A 14,816-nucleotide genomic window follows, 5' to 3' on the forward strand; every position below is an offset into this window, starting at 1 on the left:
AAAGAAAATGTTTTTCTGAAACCTACATCACACCAGACCGCATAATCGTAGGCTACATTGTTATGTACTTGTTTCTTTATAGATAAATATTTTTATAATTCTTGTTGTTTATTTTCCTTGATTAGGTGGAAGTTCTTAGAATCGGCTTTGTTCAATATTTGATCAGTAATTTTATTGGTACAGCATTAACGATGCGCCGGGGCCCGGTCTAGAATGTCGCTCATTATCGGGAATTGTCGGATCCGAAATAAGACGGAATCCGCTGGTTCATCGCTACCGGGACTACCGCGGCCTCCCTAATTGGAAGCCGGTACAGATCCAAGAGGCGATAATTCAGAAGTATGTAGATGTCTTTTTATTTCTCAATAAGGTTTAGAGCCGTCCTCAAAAGAAGAATGGAAGAGCCCAGGTGGGACAGGATATTCCGAAAAAAGCTCGGTATCGGGTTTGCAGTTCAACGCAACAATAGCGGGCTCGGATTTGCGATGGCCATTTTTGTAATACACTTAACATTGCACAAAAAATATTCACGGTATCAAAAAAACACAAAATAGACAATAAAAATTTAGGCTGTTCCATCTAGGGGCTAGGTAGACCAGAACGCGCTCCTCAGCTTACACAGTGGTTTCCTTTTTCGACCGCGCTCCTCGACTAAAGGGGTCGTTTAAAACAAGAACAATCAATCGCGGTTATAGCTCGGTAATTTGTGCAACACATCCAAAGAGATTGTCATTAAACGAATAAATTTGAACAAAAACGCTTATTCCAGTTCCAGGTTTCATATCGTCAGGATAGCTCGTAGGCAATTAAACGGAATAGATGTTTCCCTTTTTTCCCTTTCGTTCATTCATACCTTCGTGTCGTTAGCTCCCGTTTTTTCCTCTCGACCCCGCTTTGGAAACCCAATCAAAATATCTTCAAATCTATCTTGATCATATATATATATATATATATTTTCTCAGGGTGCCGGTGATTTTGAAAAAAAGCCCATTTGTAAATATGTCGGCTTCGAATGCAGTGCCGCTGGATTCGAACCCGGGACCTTTACCTTACAGTGATGAGCTCCATGTCGCCTAAACCGTTGGGGCCACCGACATCTTAAATTAAAATTTAAGAAAACAATATCTACAATTATTTTTGGCAATTTTCAAAGTAAAAGAATTTAATCAAAAAGCTCACTTTGGAAGCTAACTTTTAACTATTTTGTAAAAGAAGTAGAATCAATTGGCATCAATTTTTGGATTTTTTTGTAATGGAGTATATCTGTAAAAACTCAGGTTTAAACCAATTTTTCAACAATCTCATAGAATCGAAACAAATTCATTCTTGGAAAAAAATAGAAGAATATTTTTATTTTATTTTATTTATTGTTAAATTGCCAATTTTATTACAATTCCCAGTTTTTAAAAAAGATTATTCTTTGAGGGAAAGTAGATTAAAGCTATTTTTTGACATTCTCAACATGAAAATAGAAGAAATGAGAAAAAAAGATATTCCCATTTATTGTATTATTGGCAATTTTCGTTAAAGAATTTTTTAATAGAAGAGAATTTTTTAAAAGAATAAAGAGAATTTTTTTTCAAAATGCCACAATTCAGTCGAAAGAATAATCAATTCTCAAAATGCAAACTTTGATTTGTGTGAAAAAATGTACAATGAAACGGGAGAAGTGCTCATTGAATGATTAGAAGACAAATTAAGCCCCTGGTCTGCTTAAGCAAAGACAAATCCGAATTGACCAGATAAGAAAACGAAGAATATTCTTTCGTGATATTTAGGTGATGAAGATCCCCTGCCTCGACTATGAATGATGGTATGAAAATTGGTCAGAAAATAACAATAGAAATGTCTCATTCAATTAAAGCGTATTTAACAAATAAATTTACTACTTTAGGTTTTTAGTTGAGATAAAAAAGTCAGTGTCACGAGCGGGATTCGAACCCACGACCTTCGGCTATACGCCGCTACTCTACCACTTGAGCTATCGTGACTTCAATCCACTCGGAGCAGAGGGTCGTGGGTTCGAATCCAGCACGTGACACTGACTTTTTTATCTTAACTAAAAACCTTAATTAATTGATAAATAATAAAAACTAAATTAAAATAATTATAAAAATACACAAAGCAAACAACCAGCCGTTCTATTCTTGGAGGTCATGTTTGTTACCTAAGTCCTAACAGTGTGTGACTACATTGATATTCGATTCCACTTAACAGCGAACGCAGGGCCAGATTCTCTAGATCGAACAATGTTAAGTAGCCGATTCCAACAGACTTTTTTCTCGATCTAACACGTCGTAACAGAGTTAACACAACGGTGGTGAACATCCCTAATATGTGAAATTCTCATTAGATAGACGGCCTCGGCCTATTGTCTTCTTTTTTTTGATTATTACTTTTGTACTTGTTCATAATATTTTAATTCATCTTATTTTATAAATTACCAACTCCACGGTACATATCTTCTCCATTGATAGGTTGAAAAATTCCAAATTCCCCTTGGTTGAAAACCTTTATTCAATTTAGTAAATTATATGGACGTTTCGGGCTCCTGGCCCATCATCAGGAACTAAACCTACAGAAATCTCATGGTATAATTCCCAATCTGAAGGCTCACCCATCAGTAATTTCTATTTTTTTATTTATTTTTTTAAAATAAAAGTATTTATGCCTGGACTATGCGAAAATGCGAAATAAATACTTTTATTATAAAAAAATAAATAAAAAAAAAAAAAAAAAAAAATAGAAATTACTGATGGGTGTGCCTTCAGATTGGGAATTATACCATGAGATTTCTCTATGTTTAGTCTGATGATGGATCAGGAGCCCGAAACGCATGTAATTTACTAAATTAAATAAAGGTTATCAACCACGAAGAACTTGGAATTTCTTAACCTATCAATAGAGTAAATGAAAGTATCCATCTCATTAAATACACGCTAAAGGAAAAACGCATACAATTTTTACAATTGGTTAGAGATTTTTAGAGTTTTAGAGAGAAGTTTCTTTTTTCAAGTTGAACTAACAATTAATCTAAATGAGCAATAAAAATTCTTTGAATATCATAGATACAACGTTGGTGAAATGTAACTAAATAACAAATAGATTCGGCAAAACCATACCCAAGACAAGCAAGTTAACTTTTTCCTCCCTCCAGTAGCCCCGCAGAAGGGCGTTTCTGCCGTGTACTGTTCCCAAAGATTATTTCGTGTAAAGTTTTATAAGTGGACGAGGTTTAATTAAATGTAATATTATAATACACTAAAATAGAATAATAAAGCAAGATATCTTGCGACAAAACAAAAGTTATTGTTCAAAATAAATGAACGTTGGGTGTTAGACATTGTACTTAGAAGACATTTACAGGTTGAAAGCCAGTTACGATGTTTTACGTTTGTGGACTTCAATGCTTACATGTATTTCACATAAGCTTTTCTTACGTGCCAACTTGATTTTAAATTTATCTTACGTTATCGTCTGACGAGTCTTCGAAATTCGCCATTAAGGCCATTACGGTCAAAAACATCCTGTCCCATTACAAATTCAATGGGAACAGGTACAAAACACATGCCGGTCGATTTTAAACGAAACAGGTGAAATCCGTCAATTAAAACACCGTTTAGACTTTTTTTCGGCATGGCGTCTTTCCGACGAAGGACGGCAAATCCGAGCCGTCCCGAGGGACTTTGTAAAAAAACTTCGCGCATTCCTCCCGGGCGAGTTTTTCCAGGAGCGCACGAAGTTGACCAATGACATCCTCCACGGCGGGACGTCCATTCTCTCTTCAACTTCATTTATTTTATTCCCCACACGTCCACGCGTTTGTTTTTATCCGCTCGTGAAAAGGACGGGAGGAATATATGCGTAAGGATATCCAATGGGCACCACATGCCCATATTGCAATCGTTTGAAGGATCTATTATTCAGTTTAAATCCATTCTAGGCAGAAGCTGATGATATGATATCTTAAATTGTTACAATAGATAGGGAATTTACGAAAAATCAAACATTCGACAGCTGTACCTTACACATCAAACATTTCGGTTCAGGCTTTATGCTACCAAGACAAGTTTCAAAGAAATTCAATACATTATAAGAATAATTACCAGCTTTAATCGTCATTTTTCAGATAAATGTAATTAAAAAATCATCTACTTTTTATCTCTCGAAATTTCTTTTGGAGTCGTACGAGTGATGAACCAGTAATTCTAGTCCTTTCGTTTCCTATAATTTTGATCTGCCTATCCTCGCTGTTTTGACCTGTCGGGGGCTTTTCGCCATCTTCAGCGATAACTCTGAGAAAATACACGCAGATTGAACACCGAAAGATGGCGAAAAGCCGCTAGGAACAGACCAAAATGATCGGAAACTACCAAACTACTTTTTAGCTCGATCGCCTTTCAACCGTCCTAGTCAGTAGATCCTCGGTAGGGTTTTTTTCTATTAAGAATTTTTTGACGCTATCTTCAGTACTTGGTCTGTATCACGTCAGTCTTGCCCGTTTTGTTTTTGCCAATATTCCTTATATCGTTATATTGGGAATTTTCATCCTAATGGCTATAAACTGGTCCGTTTAATTTTTAAAATATTAAACAGAAACAATCAATTCCGATGGAAGTTTTGTTCAGTGAAAAGCTCGATAGCCGTGTAATCGAAAGGAGGATTTATTCTCGATCCGAGGAGAATTTGAATTTCTAATAGGGGGATTAAAACTGTACCGATTACAAACTTGATTTTTAATATATTGTCACATATATTTTCATTATAATCCGGGAAAACTTCAAAGAAAAAATATTCACCCTACTTAGACAATCAGGAAATAATCAAAAGGAAGATTTTACATGTGTAGATTTACCTAATGGGGGGGTACTCATTGATATTGTTGTCCAATGCATTTATTTTCGTTTTTACGTTATAATCGATTGCATAATTAATAAATTGAGAAATTCCTCGGGTTGTTGAGCAGGTTTTGTATGTTAAATGTCCTGTGTAGCTGGAGGGTTTAATTTTCCAGTAAATGGATTTTAGTATCTCATCCTCTTCATTGCCATGAGATCAACGATGTCAAATTTTGAACGCCGTAAATAGAATAATTACACTAGGCTTTTTACGCTTGTATTGTCATTAAAAATTCTGACCGTAGATAAACCGAGGGGCAACTTGTCGGTCCTAAATTCGAATTATGTCAAATTGACTTAATTAAACCGGGCCCAGGAAGCGGTGATAGCAAAGGAAAGGATTCGGCTTTATTTACGCCCCGGTGCAAACTGATCCATAGCGTCTTTTCAACGCAACTCCCCGCGTAACATGAGGCATATATCAGCACGGACGGAAACCGGTCCTCGGCCCGTTGACAATCCCGATCCCTTTGACGAGCTACCGAAAATCTGCTACTACTCCTAATTGGATTGCATTAAAACTCTGTCCAAACAACTCAAATCCAATTTAAAAGCAGCTGTTGGAACTTTTGTTATCGCCTGCCTAACTTGCCCCTTTGCAATTATCCTAAAGTTGAGGAGATAACATCTTCGGAAAATACGTTGATAACGTTCATCAACCTCATGAGCTATTTTCTATCGTCTTTTCATACATTTTAACAAAAAAGTTATCTTTTTACAATAATAAATAAATAATGTTTTTTATTTAATGTTTATAGACTTCGGAGAACTAACCGGCTGAAATCGAATAACCTCCAGACTCGATCAAATTCAACCTTCCTAACAAGAAAGCACGTAGAACTACGAAAAAGGTTGGTAACATTTATCATGTAAAAACAGGCAAATAAAATTGATACTAGTGAAATTTTATTTTTCAAACAAGGTCTCCACATGTCAAAAAATTAAAAATAATTATTTCTCTGAACCCTCAGCAATAAATTATTACTAAAAAAAAGGTTGAAAATTTTGACTTTTATATTTAATTTTATCCATGAGAGCCTATTAACAAATATTATTAACTTGACTTTGACATTACTCGGTAGCCTCTGGCAAAAAAAAGACTTAGGTAAGAGAAAATATACGGAACAACCACTAGTTCTTCGGTGGAAACGTGTCTGGCAGATCAAAACCGACGAGAACAAGCGGACCAGGATGATCGGGCACATGTTTATCGCCGCGCATATTTCAACAAAATCTTTATATTTAAGTTTTCTAGGTCCTTAAATGTAATAAGGAGCTTGAGACTTTCAAACGTATATAAAAATACGTAAGATTACATAAAACGACAGAGAAAAAGTTGCCCCAGACAGAAAAAGAGGAAGACACACCACATAAAATATTCTCTCGAATGTTTTAACACCAAGACGTACTACTATTTGTATAATAATGTATTCTGCAGAAAGATATTTTTACAGTGGAATAAAAAATTAAATTGGGCGATGCATCGACAGGGAATAAATGTTCAACTTACAGACGATAAAATCTCACTATCTAAATATTTATACAGGGTATTTACCAACTTGATTTAATTATAGTTAAAAATACGTACAAATATCAACTAATTGCATTTGACCGTAGAAAAATTTAATGGACATATGATGCTTTTAAAACAAAATATTTAAAAAATTAGCAGGACATCGCTGAATAAATATCAATGAATGAAATGACAATAAATAAAATAAACCAGTGCTCTTAAGATCTAGCAAAGATTATTTTGATACCATGAAAAATATCAAGTCCCTTCTGTTTTATCTGTAAGTTAGAAGCCAATGATGTATTTATTAAGTCGAAATAAAGACCGGCTAGTTTGATCTTATCTGAACTTCCTACAGATATCTGTCGTGGCACTCCCGATTTATGTATGAAAGGCAAATAAAAAAAGTATTTAAACGAGGAAAAAACAGTCGTCCTTTTTGTTTTATCTTTGTCTCAAAAGAGGCGTGAGATTTTCGCCTTTTTAACGACGCCATAAATCGGTAGCGTGCCGATAGGACGTAGTGCCGGCGACGGGCCTCGGTTTTTCGGGCGTCGCCGTGCGTGATGTATGCGGCAGGATAGGAAATAAATAAATTTAAAAAGAAAATCGGTCCATTGTCTGCGTAAGGTGCCACATTAATTGGCGTCGTATTTTGTTGCCCTTCGAGAAAAGAGCTCTGATCCGAGTCCGGGGCGTACTTTCACCGGCTCGGACGTTTCGTCAGCGCTTGCCATTTGCCTATCTCTAAAGGGTTTCGGGTGGATTCTGTTGAACGGAGCTTTCGAAGAAAAAAGTTCGGACTAAGTAGACATGACTCTAAATGGACAAATTTCCCCGCTAAAGGATCTCGAAGAGTCCAGGAGAAAAGCGTTTACGAGCTGACGCGTGGGCCTAACGGTCTTGTCATAATGAACATTTCTATGCCCTTCAGATGTTATTTAATGTGGAATCCTTGTCTTTAAATGAACATTCTAACGGTAACTTAAAGCTATCGAATATTTTCAAGCTTAAGTGATTTTTATTTTGTAAACAGCTCACTGGTTCGTCACTTCCCGACGTCCATGCAAACTGTCATTGCGGATTTTATAAACGCGAAACTAAAAATTATATGAAATGGTTAAGCAAAAATCGCGTAACTTTGAAGTTTCTTAAATTTGTTTCCAATGCCCATTTCACGTTAAAGACAGTACCTCGTGATTAACAATAAAGAACATGAGGTAAGACTGCGACAGAGATTACGGAAAACGGTTACATGTAAAATGTACTCAACACATACATTTATTATGTGTAATGCTTAAAATAATTCTACTATTAAATTAAAAACTATCAATGTTGCTATAATATCGAACATATTTGGTCATCTTTAACATCGGACGGTTTAACGTCGATCGTCGAATCCAAAGCATTTTAATAGGATCGAACAGAGAAACATAAATATTTTTACTATCTAAACATTTGTATCTTAATATAGAGCAGTTGATTGATAGCAATAGTTGCTAAACTTGTTTTCTCGATATTACACGATTTTATTACACATTAGGGGTATTCACCATGTTTGTAAGTTGTTAACTTGAATAGAAACTTTTTCTTTTCTTAGCATGTTAAATGTTAATTTTTCCGCAATGCTGCGCATGGCGATTGGTGGAACCAAATATAAAGCTATAACAGTCTTTGAAGGCTTGTTGTTTGATTTAGTTTTGTTTTGTGTTAAATTGTAAAATGCCATAAGTTAATAAAAAAGGAAAATTAATCAACTTTTTCATTCAAAATGATATCTATGCACTCGAAAAGTACTAACAAATGACACGCTTCAATTTGTGCCGACCTACCTAACTTGTATCCTGACGTCTAACCGCCTACAACGTTTAGGATAGGGGATGTATCTATTATGAATGTGGAGTATAAGGAAAGGTCAGCAATTAACCAAAACAAATGGATTGGTCTGATTTAATTAATGCGTATTTAATAATAAAAATACGTGCAAGCACAAAACAACTGTTAAATTCATGGTTGCCATGTTGGTTACCTATGCCCTAACGGATAGCAATGTGACTACATTTTCGACCTAACATCTAACATTGGCCCTGGCTTGTTAGATCAAGTAATGTTAGATAGTCGATTCTTACAAGTCTACGTCGATCTAACACGACCTAACAGAGTTAACATGGTTAACACAAAGATCGTGAATACCCCTACTATCTTCAAGGAAAAACTGTTAATGAATAACCTAGGTTTAAATGAATCAAGACAGTTGTGGATATATCGGATTGGATATATATTGCAAGGGTGATTTAACAAATGACTTGCTTTTAGCTGTGGCTAATTGGCGTATTAGGATAGTGTCAAGATAAGCTCAGGGCAACCAACGTAGTAGATTTTCCATTGTGAAACTTGCGTAATTTTATTATTGACGTTTGTTAAAGGCAACAATTGATTTCTTATGGCCGAAATTAACTCGAGAAGAAAGAGTTTAATTACGCTGAAATTTTCAGAGAGAATTTATCCTTTTCAAAGGATTAATTGGTATAAGGAAGAACAACAAGAAATTTGCCGAGAGCTGGTAGATGGCAAATCGTTATGCTAAACATGTCCGAGGTACTCAGGCAATGCGACGTCTCGCTGTTTTATTTTTTTAATTTCCACTTTGCCACCTCGAGGGCGATGATGCCTCACTGGGTATTCCGGCCACCCGTAAAACTAACGATCCCTTCACTATCTTTTTCCGACAGAACAAACTGCACGTGCGTCTGTTTTTTCGTGAATGATTTTTTTTCTGGATAGTTCATCATAACATCAGTTTGCTTAAAAATTGTTACAACTTATTTATTTGTCTGTTTGTGTATCTATTTTTATTTTCGAGGCGAATTTGTCGTCTTAAGAGAAGCGATAAGATACCTACTAGACTCTACAGAGTCAAACCAGGTTTGGATTATTTTGCCAGATAATGGAAGTGGATTGGTTGCTTTAATAACACACAACAGCAGCAACGTCATCAACCACAATTTGAGAAATTAAAGCACTGTAAAAAAAAATGTTCAACATAATTGTATGAGAGTGGAAGTTGTATGGATTCCGGTGTAAGAGCCTAGTTAACGAAAAGGTGGACATGCTTGCGAAGTAGGCTATATCAAGGGGATGAAGGTTAGACGTTAGGCGCCCAGATTATGATTTGTTGTAAAAAACGGAATGCGGAGGGCTGGTAACGTGGGTATGAGGAACTAGAAAAGAGTTTGGTTTATAAAGGGATATTCCCCAAAGTATCGTTGCAAGCATGGTTTGCAAACAGTAAAAACAATAAAAAAACATGCAGGATAGCCAATAGCTTAAAATCTAACCACGGAATATTTAAAGCGTATGTAAAGAAAATTAATTTGGATGAGGAAGAATGGTGTGAATGTGGCGAGCAGGAATCTTCGGAACACTTACTATCGTTTCCAAAGTGACTCAGTAATGGGAAGATTATTTCGGGAAGTAAAGTCAAAGATTAACTCAATTATATTTACTGGTCTATTGACCAAATTACTTCTTTCAATTAATTAATCTTTTTATATAATGTATTGGTTGAAATGAAAAAGGTAGTGCTACGAGCGGGATTCGAACCCACGATCATCGGCTAAATACGCTCGACAACTTGAATCATCGTGACTTCGATCCACTCGGACACTAACACCCCATCTTAACCTACAACCTTTCGAATTTTGCCGTTTTTCAAGCTGGCGGCCGAGAGGAACGAAGTCACGATAGCTCAAGTGGTACAGCGGCGATGTGTTTAGTAGAAGGTCGTGGGTTCGAATCCCACTCGTGGTACTAGCTTTTTCATTTCAACCAAAACCTTACATAAAAAGATTAATTAATTCAAAGATTAATGAGCCGGTCGATTACAACAGTATATTGATCATTGGAGGAGTCCGGTACGACCGTAAACTTTAGAAAACTAGAACTAATGCAAAAAAATCTCTTCCTGAATTTTAAATATTTTCCACAAAACATGCAACGATTTGCCGACGCTTCCTAGAAAAAAATCTGTCTTGATTCTATAAATATTTGTACGAATTATTAATTTTAATTATGAAAAGAAAATTAGTTGGTATAAAAAGTGAAAATATACAGTTTAACAGCAAGGTAGTTAAGTTTAGAAAATATAAATTTGACTGTTTGATTTGTAGATTGATCACAGTATCCCCTTAAATATCCACACAGTGATTGCTCATTATCAATTGCGCATGCGAGCATACGGAGCCATAATCGTAAGTCAAACTTATGAATAATTCCATTTGTGAGAGTCTCTATTTCTATTGTTGGGTTCGAATAAATTATTTTTACCAGGGAGGAGGGCCGCCTTGGAAATATCATCGTCAGTGTTTCAAACGTTTGATTGACAAGGGCGAAATGTCACGGCGTATTCTAGTTATAACGCTTTTTGAATTAATTAAACAGAGCCGAAAAGGTAGGAACCAGAATGTACCTCCTATGGTGTCAAGTGGGATCAAGATTTCATGTTTCCCCCGCCTGGATATTGTTTCACAGGTAATCCAAATACGTTTAGGTAAACGGTACAAAATCTCTTCATTGTCTCTTAAAATTAAAATTAGGGGTATTCACGATCTTTGTGTTAACCCTGTTAACTCTGTTAAATCTAGAAAAATGATGACGTAGACTTGTAAGAATCAGCTGGCTAGTTAACATTGCTCGATCTAACAGGCCAGGGCCAATGTTAAGAGGTTAGGTCGAAAATGTAGTCAAATTATCCGTTAGGGCGTAGGTAAACAACATGGCAACCATGAATTTAACAGCTGTTTTTTGTTTACACGTATTTTTATTCCCAAATACGCATTAATTAAATCAGACCAATACATTTGTTTTGTTAATTTCTGACCTTTCATTACACCCTCATTCATAATAGATATTTCGCATATTTCACAATGGAAAATCTACGTTGGTTGCCCTGAGCTTATCTTGACACTATCCTAATACGCCAATTAGCCACAGCTAAAAGCAAGTCACGATTTGTTAAATCACCCTTGCAATATATATCCAGACCGATGTATCCACAACTGTCTTGATTCATTTAAACCTAGGTTATTCATTAATAGTTTTTCCTTGAGGATAGTAGGGGTATTCACGATATTTGTGTTAACCATATTAACTCTGTTAGGTCGCGTTATATCGAGAAATATGATGACGTAGTCTTGTAACAATCGGCTAGTTAACATAACTTGAACTAAAAGGCTAGGGCCAATGTTAGATGTTAGGTCGAAAATGTAGTCACATTTCTATCCGGCGTAGGTAACCAAAATGGCAACCATGAATTTAACAGCTCTTTTTTGTTTACACGTATTTTATTCTTAAATACGCATTAATTAAATGAGATCATACATTACTTTTGTTAATTTCTGACCTGTCCTTGCACTCTCATTCATAGTAAATACATCCCATTTCCTACAAAGTAAGTTGTATGCTGTTAGACGCTAGGATACAAGTTAGGTATGTCGGTGCGCGTGTCATTTGTTAGTAATTTTTGAATGCATAGATAGCATTTTGAATGAAAAAGTTGATTAATTTTTATTTTTTATTAACATCTGGCATCTACAATTTAACACAACGAAAAACCAAAACAAACAACAAGCCTTCAAGGCTTGTTATAGCTTTATTTTTGGTTCTACCAATTTCCACGAGTAGCATTTCAGAAAAATTAGCATTTAACATGCTAAGAAAAGAAGGCGTTCATGATCTTACTGAACATTTCTCTATTCGAGTTAACACCGTATAAGCATGGTGAATACCCCTATTATCTACTATGTTAAGTGACAGAATTTTTGTTATATATCAACTGTGTACATGCTAAAAATCTAGAGATATGGAGTGGTTGAAATCAAGACACTGAACCATTGTTAAAATTCCCTACCCATTTTTTTTAAATATTTAATTATCTTAAACCCTCTGTTTTTAAAATCATAATTAATGTAAAAATAATTTTAAGTTCGAGATGAAAACCTTGGACGTACAGTAAGGCAACTTTCAATATATAACTTGCACTGTTCAAATCAAATCAAATATTAATAACACAAACATTATAATCTTGTTTATGCCCTTGGTCTTACTAGTTAAAATGAATTTTCTTAATATAAATTAAAGTTTATTGATTACGGAAATGGGAAGGTTTTAAAAATAATAGTCTTGAGGCAATTATCCTCACAGCCAGTAGGGATATAAAGAGGCAAACATTGCTATAAAAGGCGGCGTGTGGTCCACCATTGACTTCACTATGCAAACTATCTCATTTAAATTTGTATGCAGCTTTAAACTGATGCCAAGTCAGAAGAGAAGAAAGCTGTGGGGTTTGTAAGAACCTAGGGCAAAGGATATATAGTTGTTTCAACGAAATATTGTCTGCAGGTAATCAGAAAACGGAATCTTTTCATAAAAAAATAAAAGGCAGTAATGGGAACAAGAAATGAATGAATTTCGATGGGTCGTGATTCTTTATGAAGAATAACCCAAAGGGTCAAGAATGAATGATACAACATATTTCCGTTGACTCGGGCAATTTAGAGAACATGTTTTTGTCGGATTTCACCGATGGGGGATGACAGAGGAACGTTTCGTCTGAATAATGAAACAGTTTCGGAAAAAAATCGTTTTGAAAACAAATACGAAATGAAACTCGTTCTGGATTCTAGATGAGAAAACTCTGTGGGAAGACAATGCGAAACTGGTTTTCAGAGTCGGTTTTACCGCTTGGACACCGTTCCATATTCGTTATCAAAAAAAAAAAAAAAAAAAAAAAAAAAAAAAATAGAAACCAATTAATAGGAAAACGGGCTACCATACCAGAAACAAGACTAAACAATAAGATTCTGTAGCAATAACTCAACTATTTGTTAATAAATTAATCATTATTTCATAATAGGCTAAATTATAAATAATTAGTCGACCTTCCCAGCTAAGTTTAACTTCATATGTAATAAATTTTTTAAATAATTTATTTATTGTTATTTACATCTACAACTTTTATTATAATAAGTGAATTGGATAATTCATTGTTTAACATGGCAAATATGATAGGAAAATCCTGCGCAAAATGATATCCTCACACTGCGTACACGTACACATCACTGAAGCAAATCCCTTGGCCTGTGGAGGATTTTCAGGTAGGGTTATTGTGGAAAGTTGTTGGACGAGGAGGTTTGGGTGTATAGAAAGGGTATTGTGGAATTTTCGATAACGTGTTCTTACAAGGTCTTCAACGAATGGAATATGGAGGTCAGTGTGAATGATTTTATTGGAGATGTAGAATGGAGCATTAAGGATTTTGCATAGGATTTTGGATTGAAGAGATTGGATACGGGATGCTTGGTTGTGCCCCAAACTTCCATTCCGTAGGTCCATATCGGACGAGTTGTGTAATGGTCAGTTTGTTGCTAAGTGGGTTAGATGAGATCGTTGCTCGTCAAATAGTTTGTAATGGCGTTTCATGTCTTGTCGTTTCAGGAGAGTGTGTGTATTCCGCGTCAGTCTTTTATCAATGTACAGTCCAATATCATTAAATCGTAATGTAGAACAAAGTGATTTTCTTAGTGCGATAGTGACTTGAACACTTTTGCTTTCCTTCACTTTGATTCTCCATTTGCCGTACCAGTCTTTTGAGGTGAGGTGACTTTGCAGATAGGAGCTTACAACGGATGGGTTGGAGTGACAACAGAGGATAGCCGTGTCGTCGGCAATATATATGTCTGTGTTTGGGGAAGAAGGAATGTCAGCAGTGTGTATTGTAAAAAGGATCGGGCCAAGGATGCTTCCTTGAGGGAACCCAGATTTTACAGGAATATAAAAGGAAAGGGATGACGCGGCAATATCGGTCTGTCAGGTAGGATTGGAGGAGCAGGTAAAAAATACTGGAAAGAAATTTCTTCAGTTTCCACAGCAACCCCTTCAAAAGCCGGGGTCTAGGAAGTCATCTGAGCGATACTGTTTTCGGTCAAGAGAAACGGCAATAATGTCTATCACACGGTGCACCAGTTGCAGTGATGTGACATGAGCGGAACCCAAACTGATGTGATGGGTACATAATAAATAAACAATTCCTAATGGGATCACCCAGACTCAACATGAAAATGCCAAAACGCGCCAACCCAACGAGGATAAGCAGATCAAAATGATCGATAACAAATTACACGTTCATCAACCCGTGGACCACACTGAATACTCTATTTATTATATATTTCACAACGACGCTATAAAACAAATAATACATTCTTTTGCATTCCTAGCTCCGTGTGAACCAAATAAATAAAGTTTTTTTTTAATGAAAATACGATAATTAAGTCACATCGTTCTTTAACTTTACCTATTTCAGTAACTAAGACCAACGACTACTTTTTTAATCAAAATCTCCATTAATC

General features: G+C 35.6%; 1 long non-coding RNA gene and 1 other non-coding gene across 2 annotated transcripts in view; one reads left to right on the forward strand and one right to left on the reverse strand.

The window, feature by feature from the left end:
• Window positions 1-14,816, forward strand: part of LOC106673229 — a 40,484-nt gene that overhangs the window by 21,636 nt on the left and 4,032 nt on the right. Inside the window, exon 4 of the long non-coding RNA XR_001341380.2 lies at window positions 5,657-5,749. This is a non-coding gene — a long non-coding RNA (uncharacterized LOC106673229). The remainder of the gene's footprint in view (window positions 1-5,656; window positions 5,750-14,816) is intronic.
• On the reverse strand, window positions 1,921-1,991 carry Trnai-uau. The gene has a single exon. It is a non-coding gene; the product is annotated as a tRNA-Ile (tRNA).

The sequence above is a fragment of the Cimex lectularius genome, unplaced genomic scaffold (assembly GCF_000648675.2).
Source record: "Cimex lectularius strain Harlan isolate CLEC.00 unplaced genomic scaffold, Clec_2.1 scaffold382, whole genome shotgun sequence".
NCBI lineage: Eukaryota > Metazoa > Arthropoda > Insecta > Hemiptera > Cimicidae > Cimex > Cimex lectularius.